Genomic DNA, 14,283 nt, shown 5'->3' with positions numbered 1-14,283 from the left:
CTTAAATACTTGTCAGTGACAAGAACCCACTTTCTATAAAAGGCTAGCTTTTCTACTGAACAGTGTTAAGAGGGCTAGGCAGAAGAAAGAGGGTGGTCAAAACTACGATTTCTGAACAGTTTCACTTTTGGCTAGAGAAACAACATATCTGGGCCTGTATGTAATATTTAAAGTCCAGAGGTTATTGTTTCTATCCCCCCTCTTTTTTTTTTAATTGTGTTCTTATTGTAACTGAGAGAAATCTATTTCAAAGTAGTAAATCAAATTAGAAGGGTAGGGGGATGAAATTTATTTCGTGGTTCTGTCTTGAGAGACAGCAAGTTGAAAGGATTATATAATGTCATCAAATATGTCTTCATCTCTTGCCTTGGCTTTCCTTTATATGTGGGCTTATTGCCTGTGGCTGGGGACTAGACTACTGGCAGCTCTAACATCATTCAGTCAATAGCTCCATATAGTTACAGCAGAAAATCCTGGGTGGGTTTTTTGACTGATGCACATCAATCACCTTGGGCAGGGAAATGAAATACATTGATTGGTTAGAACTAATTGTGCTTCTGTTTTTATGATGGAGGCGGGTTGAGTAAGCACCCTGATGGGCGAACCATACAGAATAGAGTAGGGGTGTTTATCCTAAGAAAAGTTTTGTGGTAGATAATTAATATATTTTCACTATATCACTTCACTTTGCTTGTGCTTTCAGAGTAGAAGGGGGATGTATGAGCATTCTTTATATACTAGCAAAGTATAAGGATCAAAAGCAACCTGAAAAAGATCCATAATGGTGGCTTCTAGGGAGTTATGTCATATAGGCTTCTTAGTACTTACTTGTCTGAGGCCACACAGGCCATGCTATCTCTAGTAGTGAAGGGACATGTGAGGACTGTCTCTATATAGGGAAGCCCATTTGAGTCTTGGGGACTCTAAAGCTTTTATGGGTGTTTGGTCATATAGGCTATCCTGCTATGCAATGAGCCATGTCAAGTGAAACCCCAACAGTGAAACCAGGTACATGTCATTAATCTTAATGTTTGTGCAAAGCAGTCTGACAGGCCAGTAGGCATGGTCTTTTACTCCAGTGGAATATAACAAATAATCAATAACATAACAAATACTCAGAGGACCATGTTTTTAGGGGTTGGCCGTTGGCCATGGATCGTTTGAAAAATACATATAGTAGCAAGTGCACCCTTAATGTTAACTTTTTTTTTATCACAGGTGGCATGATAGATGTATGTTTGGCTTTTTTTAAAAGCAGTTTTGTTGAGATAAATTCACATACGTAAAATCCATCTAAAGTGCACAATCACTATCTTCTAGTATGTTCACAGAGTTATACTTTCATCACCATAATCAATTCTAGAATATTTTTACCCACAAGAGAGTTCAGTATATTATATAGTCCCATGTTTCATCCTCTGGCTTTCCTTCTAGGGACTTACATGACCCTAAACTTTCCTTTTCAACCACATTTGCACCCACATATCATTGTTGTTAATTGTACTCACTATAACGTGCTACCATCATCTCTATCCATTTCCAAATGTTTAAAATCAGCGTTATTACAAATTCTGCACAGATGCTCTCATTCTGTCTTCTTTCGACTGATGTTCTAGATATTCACAGTGTGTGTTTGCTACTTATATTTAGTTCATATTAGTGAGGTCATATACTGTTTGTTCATTTGTGTCTGACTTATTTCATGCAACATGTTATCACATGCATCAAAACTTCATTTCTTCTTGCAGCTGAATATTATTTCATTGTGTACACACACACCCACCACATTTTGTTTATCCACTCATTGGTTGATGAGCACCTGAGTTGTTTCCATCTTTTGTCAGTTATGAATGTTGCTATCAACATCAGTGTGTGAAAATGTCTGTTCATGTCTCTGCCTTCAGTTCTTCTGAGTATATACCTTAGTAGCAGAATTACTGGATCGTAGGCAATTCTATATTGTGCTTCCTCAGGAACTGTCAAACTATCTTCTAAAGTAGCTGTACCATTCTGCATCCCCATCAACAGTTCCTCTTTCTCCACATCCCTTCCAACATTTGTAGTTTTCAGTTTTTCAACAGTGGCCATTCTAGTAAGTATGAAATGATATCTTATTGTAGTTTTGATTTGCATTTCCCCAATAGCTAGTGATGTTGAATATTTTTGCTTGGGCTTTTTAGTCATTTGTTTATCCTTTTTGGAAAAATGTCAAGTCTTTTGCCCGTTTCTTAATTGGGTTGTTTAGCTTTTTTGTCATTGAGTTGTATGATCTCTTTAAATATCCTAGAAATTAAACCCTCAATGTGTATGTGGTTTCCAAATATTTTCTCCCATTGAGTAGACTTCCTTTTCACGCTCTTAACGAAGTCCTTTGTAGTAAAAAAGTACTTAATGTTGAGGATGTCCCATTTATTAATTTTTTTCTTTTGTTACTCATGCTTTGGATGTAGGGTCTAAGAAACTACCTCCTACCACAAGATCTTGAAGATACTTCCCTACATTTTCTTCTAGGGGTTTTATGATTCTAGCTTTCATATTGGTCTCTCTCTCTCTCTTTTTTTTTTTTTTTTGGTGTGCTGTATGATGGGGTCACATTTCATTATTTTTCCATGTGAGTATCCAGTTATTGCAGTACTATGTGTTGGATTTTTGTCTATTTTTTTTTTTTCATTTTTTTGTTTTGCTTGTTCATTTTTTTGGGAAGTACATAACTGGGAACTGGTGTGCTGTATGATGGGGTCACATTTCATTATTTTTCCATGTGAGTATCCAGTTATTGCAGCACTATGTGTTGGATTTTTGTCTATTTTTTTTTCATTTTTTTGTTTTGCTTGTTCATTTTTTTGGGAAGTACATAACTGGGAATCTACTCCAGGTCTCCCACTTGGCAGGTGAGAATTCTACCACTGAACTACCCTTGCACCCCCTCTGGCTTTCATATTTAGATCTTTGATCCATTTTGAGTTGATTTTTGTATAAGATTTGAGATAGGGATGCTTTTTCTTTCTTTTGGATATGAAGTGCAGTTCTCCCAGTACCATTTATTGAAGAGACAGCTTTATCCTGCTTGAATGGACTTGGCAGCCTTGTCAAGCATCAGTTGACCATAGATGTGATGGACTATTTCTGAATTCTCAATTTGATTCCATTGGTCAGTATGTCTATCTTTATGCCAAAACTGTGTTTTTGTTTTTAACCACTATAGCTTTGTAATGTGCTTTAAAGTAAGGAAATGAGAGTTCTCCAATTTCATTTTTTTTTATGACTTTTTGTCTGTTTGGGGCCCCCTTATCCCTTACAAATGTATTTGATCATTGGCTTTTCTAATTCTGCAAAGTAGGCTATTGGAATTTTTATTAGGATTGCTTTAAATGTATAAATAAATTTGGGTAGAACTGATATATTAACAATATTTAACCTTCCAGTTCATGAACATGTGATGGCCTTCCATTTATTTAGGTCATTTTTGTCTTCTTTTAGCAAGGCTTTGTAGTTTTCTGAGTACGGTTCCTTTACATCTTGGTTAATTTTATTCCTAGTTATTTGATTCTTTTAGCTGCTATTGTAAATGGAATTTTTTTTCTGATTTCCTCTTCAGATCACTCATTATTAGTGTGTAGGAACACTTATGATTTGTACTTATGAATCTTGTGTCCTACCACTTTGCTGAACTCAAATATTAGCTCCAGTAGCCCTGTATAGATTTTTTGGCACTTTCTAGGTATAGGATCATATCATCTGCAAATAGTGAAAATGTTGCTTTTTCATTTCTGATTTGGGTGCCCTTTATTTCTTTTTCTTGCATAATTGCTCTGGTTAAAACTTCTAGCACAGTGTTGAATAGCAGTGGTGACAGTGGGAATCTTTGTCTTGTTTCCTATCTTAATAGGAGAGCTTTCAGTCTTTTACCATTTAGTACTAAATTAGCAGTGGGCTTTTCATATATGCCCTTTTCATATTGAGAAAGTTTCCTTTTATTCCTATCTTTCAAAGTGTTTTTATCAAGAAGGTATGCTGGATGTTGTCACATTCGTTTTCTGTATCAGTAGAGATGATCATGTGTTTCTTATCCTTTGCTTTGTTAATATGCTGTATTACATCGATTGATTTACTTGTGTTGAAGCATCCTTGCTTACCTGGGATAAAATCCCTGATCAAGGTATATAATTATTTTACTGTGCTCTTGGATTCTATTTGAAAGTATTTTGTTGAGGATTTTTGCATCTATATTCATTAGAGAGAGTGGTCTATAATTTTCCTTTCTTGTTTGATATTGACTTCATAGAATGAGTTAGGTAATGTTCCTTCCTCTTCAATTCCTTGAAAGAGTTTGGGCAAGACTTATACTAATTCTTCTGGAATGATTGGTAGAATTTATGTGTAAAGTCATCTGGTCCTGGGCTTTTCTTTATTGAGTTTTTGATGACTGTTACAACCTCTTTACTTGGAATTGATTTGTTGAGGGCTTTTATTGCTTCTGCAGTCAATGTAGTCTTTCTAGAAAATTGTGCATTTCATCTAAGTTTTCTAGGTTGTTGGTGTACAGTTTTTCATAGTATCTTCTTATGGTCTTTTTTTTTATTTCTGTGGGGTTTGTAGTAATACCCTCCCTCTCATTTCTGATTTATTTATTTGCATCTTGTCTCTTTTTTTTTCTTTTGTCAGTTTAGCTAAGGGCTTGTCAATTTTGTTGATCTTAAAGAATCAGCATTTGGTATTGTTGACTCTATTGTTTTGTTGGTTTTTTTGTTCTCATTTTCGTTCATTTCTCTTCTAATCTTTGTAATTTTTTCCCTTCTGCTCTTGGGATTAGTTTGCTGTTTTTTTTATTCAGGTTCCTCCAGATGTGTGTTAGGACTTTGATTTTAACTGTTTCTTCCTTTTTAATGTAGGCATTTTGGTGCTGTGAATTTTCCTCTCAGCACTGCTTTGCTGCATGCATCCCATAGGTTTTGGTATGCTGTTTTCTCATTTTCAGTTGTCATATTTCCTGATTTCTCCTTTGACCCACTGGTTGTTGAAGAATGTGTTATTTACTGTCCATTATTTTTGCATTTTCCAGTCCTTTACCTGTTGTAATCAGAGAAAGTGGTTTGTGTAATTTTAATCTTTTTAAATTATTGAGCCTTGTTTTGTGACCCAGCATGTATTCTATTCTGGAGAATGACCCATGAGCACTTGAAAATAAAGTATATCCTGGTGTTTGGGGGTACGTTGTCTGTATACGTCTGTTAAGTCCTCACATTATTCAGGTTCTTTGTTTCCTAGTTTATCATCTGTCTATCTGTTCTCTCTGTTGATGTGAGTGGTAAATTGAAGTCTCCAGCTATTTTATAGATATAACTATAAAAGTTAGTGTTCCTAATTTTATCTCATATATTTTGGGGCACCCTGGTTAGGTGCATATGTATTTTGTCTTTTTTAACAGCTTTGCATTTAAAGTCTGTTTTGTCTGATGTTAGTATAGCTACCCCAACTATTCTTCGGATACTGTTGACATGGAGTATCTTTTTCCTGGCATTCACTTTCTACTTTTTTCTATCCTTGGGTCTAAGGTGAGTCACTTGTAGATAGCATATAGATGGCTCATAATTTTTATCCATTCTGCTAGTCTATGTATTTTGACTAGAGGGTCTAATCCGTTAACATTCAATATTATTACTGTAATGGTGATACTTACTTCAACCATTTTATCCTTTGGCTTTTATATGTCCTATCTTATTTTTGTCTCTCATTTTGCCCTTTTAGTTAGCTTTACTGATATTCTGCATTTCTATAGTCTCCTGCAGGCCTTTCTCTCCTGTCTTTTACCGTCAGCCTGCAGGATTCCCTTTGGTATTTCTTATAAGACAGGTCTCTTGCTAATGAACTTTCTCAGCCTCTGCTTATCTGTGAGTATCTTAATTTAGTCTGAAGCTTGGATTCTGTCTCATGTCAGAGATTTTGTTGTTGATTAACTTTGTATTGATACTTTTCTTTGACAGTGGTTCAGGGACCCATGAAGGGGGTATACACCAGTTCCACAAGGCGATGGGGAGAGAGGGTCAGATAAAGACACTAAAAAGCCTTCAATTCTGCTCCTCACAGGTACACTTTCCTGGCCTGCCTAGCACGTGGCCGTCTTTAACCAAGAGACTTTCAGACATCTTCCAGAGGTGTGCTTTCCTCACCTGCTAGAAGATGGTGGTTTTTGACAATCTGTTCTTCTCAGCCCTCAGAAGGCAGGCTCTTCTCAGCTTCCTTCTTGCTGGATCCATACAATGGCATAGCAGCGCCTGGACTGGGTGGGCTGAAACAGCAGGTCCTGGCAATCCAGATTCACCAGCCAGAAGCTGGAATAGTGCTAGACCATGTTCCACACTGTTCTTGGGGAGTGAACCACCACGGCTCTCTCAGTCTGTGACCATCCGTTTGGCAGGGACAGGATACTCTGAAGCTTTCTGCCCCAAGAGAAAGGGATGGGCACCAGGAGCTGGGACTGAGGGGCGGTCTTCATAATCTCTTCCTGTAGTTTCTCTGTCTCTTTGTCCCACACTTTCCTGGCTGTTGCCCATTGCTCCCTCCAATATCTAGAGTCCCAGACAGTTTCTGCCTGTTCCCGAAGTGTTTTTTTTTGGAAGAGAAGTCAGCCTAGCCTCTCTCTAATCAGCCATTTTAGATTTCTCTATGTTTAACTTTTAAAGAAACTGAAAATGTTTTCCAAAGTGATTGTTCTGTTTTACAGTCACTGCAGCAATGTATGAAAATATCAAATGCTTTACATCTTAATAAACACATAGTATTGTTAGCTTTTAAAATTTTAGTCATTAAAATTTAGTCATTAATAAGTGGTACAGAATAAACTAAATTTAGACATTAAAATTTAGTCTTATAATAAGTAGGAAGAAGTATATCACTGTGTTCTTGCATTTCTTAATGACTGATGATGTGAACATCTTTTTGTGTGCTTTTGACTGTTCATATTTTTTTGTGTGGGTAAAGTGTATGTTCAAATCTTGCCCACTCTTTAATTGAGTTGTTTGTGTTATTGTGGTACAAGAGTTCTTTATAAATTCTAGATACAAGTCCTTGTCAAGTTTCTGTATTGCAAATAATCTTTCCCATTCTATGGCTTGCTTTTTTTATGGTGCAAAAGTTTTAAATTTTTATAAAATCCAGCTACTTTTGTTTTCTTATATGATTCATGTGTTTTGTTTCATAGCTAAGAAATCTTTGTCCACCCCACGTTGCAAAGATCTTTATATTTTCTTCTAGAGATTTTACATTTCTTTTTTTTTAATTGAGAAGTGTTCAGCATTCTTTATTTGGTATTATACATAAACCACACCAAAATGTGTTTTGTTAATTAAAAGGCAACATTTCAGATACAGGGAATTTTAATTAGGTTGACACAGTTAAGACCAAAAAGATAAATATAGGACATAGCTACCTTATTTTCAGCACCTGCCTTTAAATAGGCTGATGAATACCAGTTGAAACCCAGGTGAGTCTTGCTCTGTTCTGAGAAGTGAAGAGATTATGGTAGGAAAGGCCAAGTGAAGTGGAAGCCACTAGAACTTCCCCTACCTAGCAAAATAGTAAATCAGAAGCAATACTGGATTCCTGGAGGAATTGCAGAGATTCGTGCCACTGTTATGAACTTGAAGGATGCAAAGGTGGTGGTTCCCACCACATCCCCGTTCAACTCTACTATTTGGCCTGTGCAGAAAACAGATGAATCTTGGAGGATGACAGTGGATGATTGTAAACTCAGCCAGGTGATGACTCTAATTTCAGCTGCTGTTCCGCAATTGGTATCATTGGTTGAGCAAATCAGCACATCCCCTGTGCCTGGTTTGCAGCTATTGATCTGGCAAGTGCTTTTTTCTCAATAGCTATTAGTAAAGACTGCCAGAAACAGTTTGCTTTCAGCTGGGAAGACCAGCTTATATTTTCACAGTCCTACCTTAGGGTTATATCAACTCTCCAGTCTTATGACATAATCTTGTCTGCAGGGACTTTGATAATTTCCCCTTCCCACAAGATATCACACTGGACCATTATATGAGGATTCATATTGATTGGACCTGCTGAGCAAGAAGTAGCGACTACTCTAGAGTTATTGGTAAGGTATTTGTGTGTAGAAGATGGGAGATAAATCCAACAAAATTACAGGGGCCTTCCAACCTCAGTGAAATTTCTAGATGTCCAGTGGTGTGGGACATATCAAGATAACCCCTCCAAGGTGAAGGATAAGCTGAAGCATCTGGCCCCTACTATGATGGAAAAAGAGGCACAATACCTCATTGGTCTCTTTGGATTTTGGAGATAACATATTCCCCATTTGGGGATGTGCTACTCCTGCCCATTTACCAACTACTGGAAAAACAGCTAGTTTTGAGTGGGAACCTGAACAAAAGGAGGCTGTGTGACAGATCCAGACTCCTGTACAAACTGTTCTGCCACTAGGGCCATATGGTCCAACAGATCCAATTGTGCTGGAAGTGTCACTGGCAAATAGGGTGCTCTCTGGAGCCATTGGCAGGCCCCTAGAGGAGACTCACAATGCAGACCCTTAGGATTTTGAAGTAAAGTCTTAATATCTGAAGGTAATTACTCTCCTTTTCAGAAACAGCTTTTGGCCTGCTACTGGGCCTTAGTAGAGACAGAATGCTTAACCATGGGCTCACCAAGTTGCCATGAGATCTGAGTTGCCTATCATGAGCTGGGTATTGTCTGACCTGCCAAGCCATAAAATTGGGTGTACACAGCAGCACTCCATCATAAGATGGAAATGGTATTTAAGAGATAGGGCTTGAGCAGTTATATCTGAAGTGTGTTAGTTAGATTCAGTTGTCAACTTGGCCAGGTGAGCATACCTAGTCTCGTTACTGCGGACATAAGCCAATGGTACGTGAACCTCATCTGTTGCCAATTACATCTGCAGTCAGCTAGGAGGCGTGTCTGCTGCAATGAGTGATGTTTGACTTAATTGGCTGGTGCTTAAATGAGAGATTGCAATGTAGCACTGCTAGCAGCTCGGCATTCCTCATCTCAGCACTTGCAGCTCAGCCCAGGCCTTTGGAGATGCAGAAAGAAGTCACCCCAGGGAAAGTTGTTGGAACCCAGGGGCCTGGAGAGAAGACCAGCAGAGACCATCCTGTGCCTTCCACGTAAGAAAGAACCTCAGTGGAAAGTTAGCTGCCTTTCCTCTGAAAAACCAACAAAATAAATCCCCTTTTATTAAAAGCCAATCCATCTCTGGTGTGTTGCATTCCGGCAGCTAGCAAACTAGAACATGAAGTAACAAGTTACATGAGGAGTGGCCCAAATGCCCATGGCCACCACTCCTGCCACATTACCTTCTCTTTCCCAAACCAGAGCTGTGGCCTCTCGAGGAATTCTTTACAATCAGTTGACTGGGAAGAGAAAACTCAGGTCTAGTTTACAGATGATTCTCCACGATATGCAGGTATTGCCTGAAGGTGGACAGCTGCAGCACTACCCCTTTTTGGGATGTCCTTAAAGGGCAGTGGTGTGGGAAAATCCTCCCAGTAGGTGGAACTTTGAGCACTCTACATGGTTGTTCATTTTGCATGAAAGGAGAACTGACCAGAGATACATTTGTATATTGATTCATGTGCTGTTGCTAATGGTTTGGCTGGATGATCAGGGACTTGGAAGGAGCACAATTGGAGAATTGGTGACATAGAGGTCTGGAGAAGAGGTGTATGGATAGAGCTTTCTGAGTGGGCAAAAAAATATGAAGATATTTATGTTCCATGTGAATGCTCACCAGAGGGTGACTTCAGCAGAGGAAGATTTTAATAATCAAGTGCATAATATGATTCTGTGGATACAAATCATCCTCTTTCCTCAGCCACTCTTGCCATTGCCCACGGGGCTTATGAACAAAATGGGCACAGTGGTAGGGATGGACGTTATGCATGGGCTCAGCAGCATGGTCTTCCATTCACCAAGGCCAACCTGCCTACAGCGAATGCTGAGCCACTGCCGAGTGTCATTCCCCCAGGTGATTAGCCTGCTAGTTGGTGGCCTGTTGATTTACACTGGACCACTTCTATCATGGAAGGGGCAGTAATATGTTCTAACTAAAAGAGACACATACTCTGGATATGGGTTTGCCTTCCCTGAATGTAATGCTTCTGCAAAAACTACTGTCTGTGGACTTATGGAATACTTTATCTGCCATCCTGGTATTCCGCACAGCATTGGTTCTGATCAAAGAACACACTTCACAGCAAATGAAGTGCAGGCACATGCTCATGGAATGCTCTGGTCTTACCATGTTCCCCTTCATCCAGAGGCAGCTGGGTTGATAGAACTGTGGAATGGCCTTTTTTAAGACCCAATTACAGCAACAGCCAGGTGGTAATACCTCATAGGGCAGTGCTCTGCAGCAGACTGTGTATGTTCTGAATCAACGTCCACTGTATGGTGCTGTTTCTCCCATAGCAAGAATTCGTGTGTCCAGGAAGCAAGGGATGGAAATGGGAGTGGCACCATTCACTGTCATCCCTAGTGATCCACTAGAAAAGTTTTTGCCTCTGTCCCTGAAACCTTAAGCTCTGATGGTCTGCAAGTGTTAGTTCCAAAAGGAGGAATGCTCCTATTAGGAGATACAGTAATGATTCCATTGAACTGTAAGTTGAGACTGCTACCTGGCCACTTTGGGCTTCTCATGCCACTGAATCAACAGGCAAGGACGGGGATTAGTGTACTGGCTCAGGTGATTGATCCTGACCATCAAGGGGAGTAAGACTATAGTTACATAATGGAAGTAAGGAAGAGTTTTTTGGAATACGGGAGATCCCTTAGAGCATCTCTTAGTACTGCCATGTCCTGTGATTAAAGTCAGTGGAAAACTGCAACAACCCAATCCAGGCAGGACTACCAATGCTCAGAAACTTCAGGAATGAAGGTTTGGGACCCCTCCAGGCAAAGAACCAGGGCCAACTAAAGTATTTGCTGATGGTAAATGGAACATGGAATGAGTAGTGGAAGAAGGTAGTGATAAATATGAACTACAACCATGTGATCAGTTACAGAAACAACTGTAATGGTATGAATAGTTCTTCCTTGCTTTGTAATGATTGTCTTCATATTGTAGTTAAGGTAAATATCTTTGTTTCCCTCTATTTTATCCCCTTTATCATATGACATAAGTTGTTCATGAAATAGTATTTAAGTTTTAGGATATCAAATTTAAAAATGACTGGTACCCAAGGACTTGCACCCTATTCTGATGAGATTTATTCTGTTTGTACGCAGGACAGTTGAGTATTATTGGGTGAGAAAAAAATATGTGGTTGTTATTGTTTCTATTTAGAGATTATATATAGTTTAAGGTGATATGTATAGCTGCCAGGTCAATAAGGGGTGAACTGTGATGGTCATGTGTCAGCTTGGCCAAGTGTTGGCGCCTAATTGTCTGGTCAAGAAAGCACTGGCCTGTCTGTTGCTGTTAGGCTGTGGACTTAAATCATGAGCATGTTGGTTGCATCCATGGCTGTTTGCATCTGCATTGGCTAAGGAGAGTATCTTCTGCAATGAGTAACACTTAATCTACTCACCCGAAGGCTTTTAAGGAGAGCTCAGATGAGAGAATCTCTTTCTACTTGAGCCAGCCAACCTCTCCTGGGTTAGGGACCTTCATTGGACTTGCTAGCTCGTGGCCTGCCCTACAGATTTTAGACTTTTACATTCCCACAGTTGCATGAGACACTTTTTTAAATCTCATATTTACAGATGTCTCCTATTAGTTCTATTTATGTAGAGAAACTGACTAATATACTTAGTATTCGAATATAGTAGTAAAGCCAGTTACATAAATCTAAATATAAAACCAGTCTCCTATAGGTTATGAGTTGGCATTCACTATCTTAGTGAAAAGTTGAACCTTACTAATTCAGCCTAGCCTCAATCCAATTATATCTTTAGGAAGGAGAAATAGTGATACACTTGCCAAACCAGAATTACTGTCAAAATTTAAGAAGCTTGATCATATTCATTTAAATAATCTAATCTAATCTTAACTCAGGACTGTTTAAACAAAGATATCCTATCAGCCATTCATGATCTGAATTCTGCTGTATGAGATCATTTCAAATTTGATGCATATATAAATAATGCAGTGGCCAGTTATTTCTCATTAGTAGCTTTTCTGAGATAAGCTATCAGGTTTGCCCTTTCTGTCATCTTCTTAATGCCAGCAAGGATCGTTTTTGTTGTAGGGATGTACTTCTTAGGATTCTCCAAATACTCCTTCAGTATCTCCTCTTCCCATGTGATGCCTTTGCTCTTGTTGGTGAGAATCCTGGGGCCTGACCTGTCTTCTGCCCAAAGAGACATAGATATTCATGTCCAAGATGCACAATGTACTCCAAACTGAATGCAGGTTGTTTCTAGTTTGTGCTTGCCTCCCTTTTTCATGGCAATGCAGTGGGCACACTTCTGGACAAAAATCTACTTTCCCTTCTCAACATCACCCATTTTGAATTCGCTATCCCTTCACACATGATACAAAGGTCTCCACTCAGAAGCCAGACATCCTGCTCTGTAACTACCTTTCTATCTTTTGTATTTAAGTCTATGTATGATGCATTTCAGGTTAATTTTTTTATATGGTGTAACTTAAGAGTTGATGCCTATTTTTTTGTACATTAGTAGCTAGTTTATCCTGCATCATTGTTAAAGTCTTTTCTTTTTCCACTGAATTACCTTGACATCTTTCTCAAAAATCAATCGACCGTGTTTGTATGGGTCTATTTCTGGACAGTATTTTGATTCATCAGTCTGTAGGTTATTGTTATACTAGTACCATACCGTCTTGATTATAATAGCTTTAAAATCTATTAGTATGTCTTCTAACTTTGATCTTTTTCTTTTTTTTTTAATGAACTTGTCTTACTCATTTTGGGTCCTTTTCATTTCTATTTACTTTTTAGAATCAGCCTGTCAATTTCCATTAGTAAAAGCTTCTAGAATTTTTATTGTGATTATATTCAATCTATAGATTTGGAAAGAAGTGCCATTTTAATGATGTTGAATCTTTCCGTCTGTGACTATGGTATGTCTTTACATTTATTTAAGTCTCTAATAATTTCATCAATTTTGTTTAGTTTTCAATGTGTAGGGTTTTGTACATATTTTGTTAAATTATCTTTAATTATTTTATATTTTTATTTTACTTATTTATTTAATCATCACAACTGACTTTTTTTCTTTTTTGTGAAAAATAACATATATACAAAAAAGCAATAAATTTCAAATCACATCACAACAATTAGTTGTAGAACAAATTTCAGAGTTTGGTATGGGTTACAATTCTACAATTCTAGGTTTTTACTTCTAGCTGCTCTAAGATACTGGAGACTAAAGAAATATCAATTTAATGATTCAGCAATCATATTTATTTGTTAAACCCTACCCTCTATAAGTTCACCATCACCTTTGATCTTTATATCCCACTCTTTAGGGGTATTTGGGCTATGGCCATTCTAACTTTTTCATATTGGAAAGGGCTGTCAATAATATGGGGTAGGGAGAAACACCTGCTGATGTTATGGAGAGGCTGGGCCCTCTAGGTTTCATGTACTTATCTGGTCCAGGGACCCATCTGGAGGATGTAGGTTTCTGGAAAATTACCCTAGTACATGGAACCTTTGTAGAATCTTATGTATTGCCCTAGGTGTTCTTTAGGATTGGCTGAAATGGTTTTGGTTGGGGTTGGCACGTTATGATAGGTAGCAGTGTCTAACTGAAGATTGTGTAAGAGTGACCTCCAGAGTAGCCTCTTGACTCTATTTGAACTCTCTGCCACTGATACTTTATTAGTTACACTTCTTTTCCCCCTTTTGGTCAGCATGAAATTGTTCATCCTGTGGTACCAGGGCCAGGCTCATCCCTGGGAGTCATCTCTCTTGCTGCCAGGGAGATTTTTATCCCTGGATGTCATGTCCCACATAGTGGGGAGGGCAATGTTTTCACTTACAGAGTTGAACTTAGAGTAAGGCCACATTTGAGCAACAAAAGAGGTCCTCCAAAAGTAACTCTAAGGCATACCTATAAGTAGGCTAAGCTTCTCCACTACCTACATAAGCTTCACAAGAGTAAGCCTCAAGACCAAGGGGTTGACCTATTGGTTTGGGTGTCCCTAATGTGTGACACAATATCAGGGGATTCTCTGATGGTAAAGTTTAATAGTTCCATACTTTTTCTCCCATTCCTCCAGGGACTTTGCCAATACTTAATGTATTCTAGGATGTATCCAGGCATTACATT

The 14,283-nt window shown here is 38.4% G+C and overlaps 1 protein-coding gene across 14 annotated transcripts in view; it reads left to right on the top strand.

Moving 5' to 3' along the window:
- The window catches only part of MYCBP2 (MYC binding protein 2), a 371,029-nt gene that overhangs the window by 40,907 nt on the left and 315,839 nt on the right, over positions 1 to 14,283 (top strand). The window lies entirely within an intron of this gene.

The sequence above is a fragment of the Tamandua tetradactyla genome, chromosome 4 (genome assembly GCF_023851605.1).
Source record: "Tamandua tetradactyla isolate mTamTet1 chromosome 4, mTamTet1.pri, whole genome shotgun sequence".
NCBI lineage: Eukaryota > Metazoa > Chordata > Mammalia > Pilosa > Myrmecophagidae > Tamandua > Tamandua tetradactyla.
The sequence above is the reverse complement of the archived record's forward strand: the minus strand, read 5'-3'. Positions and strand labels throughout refer to the sequence as shown.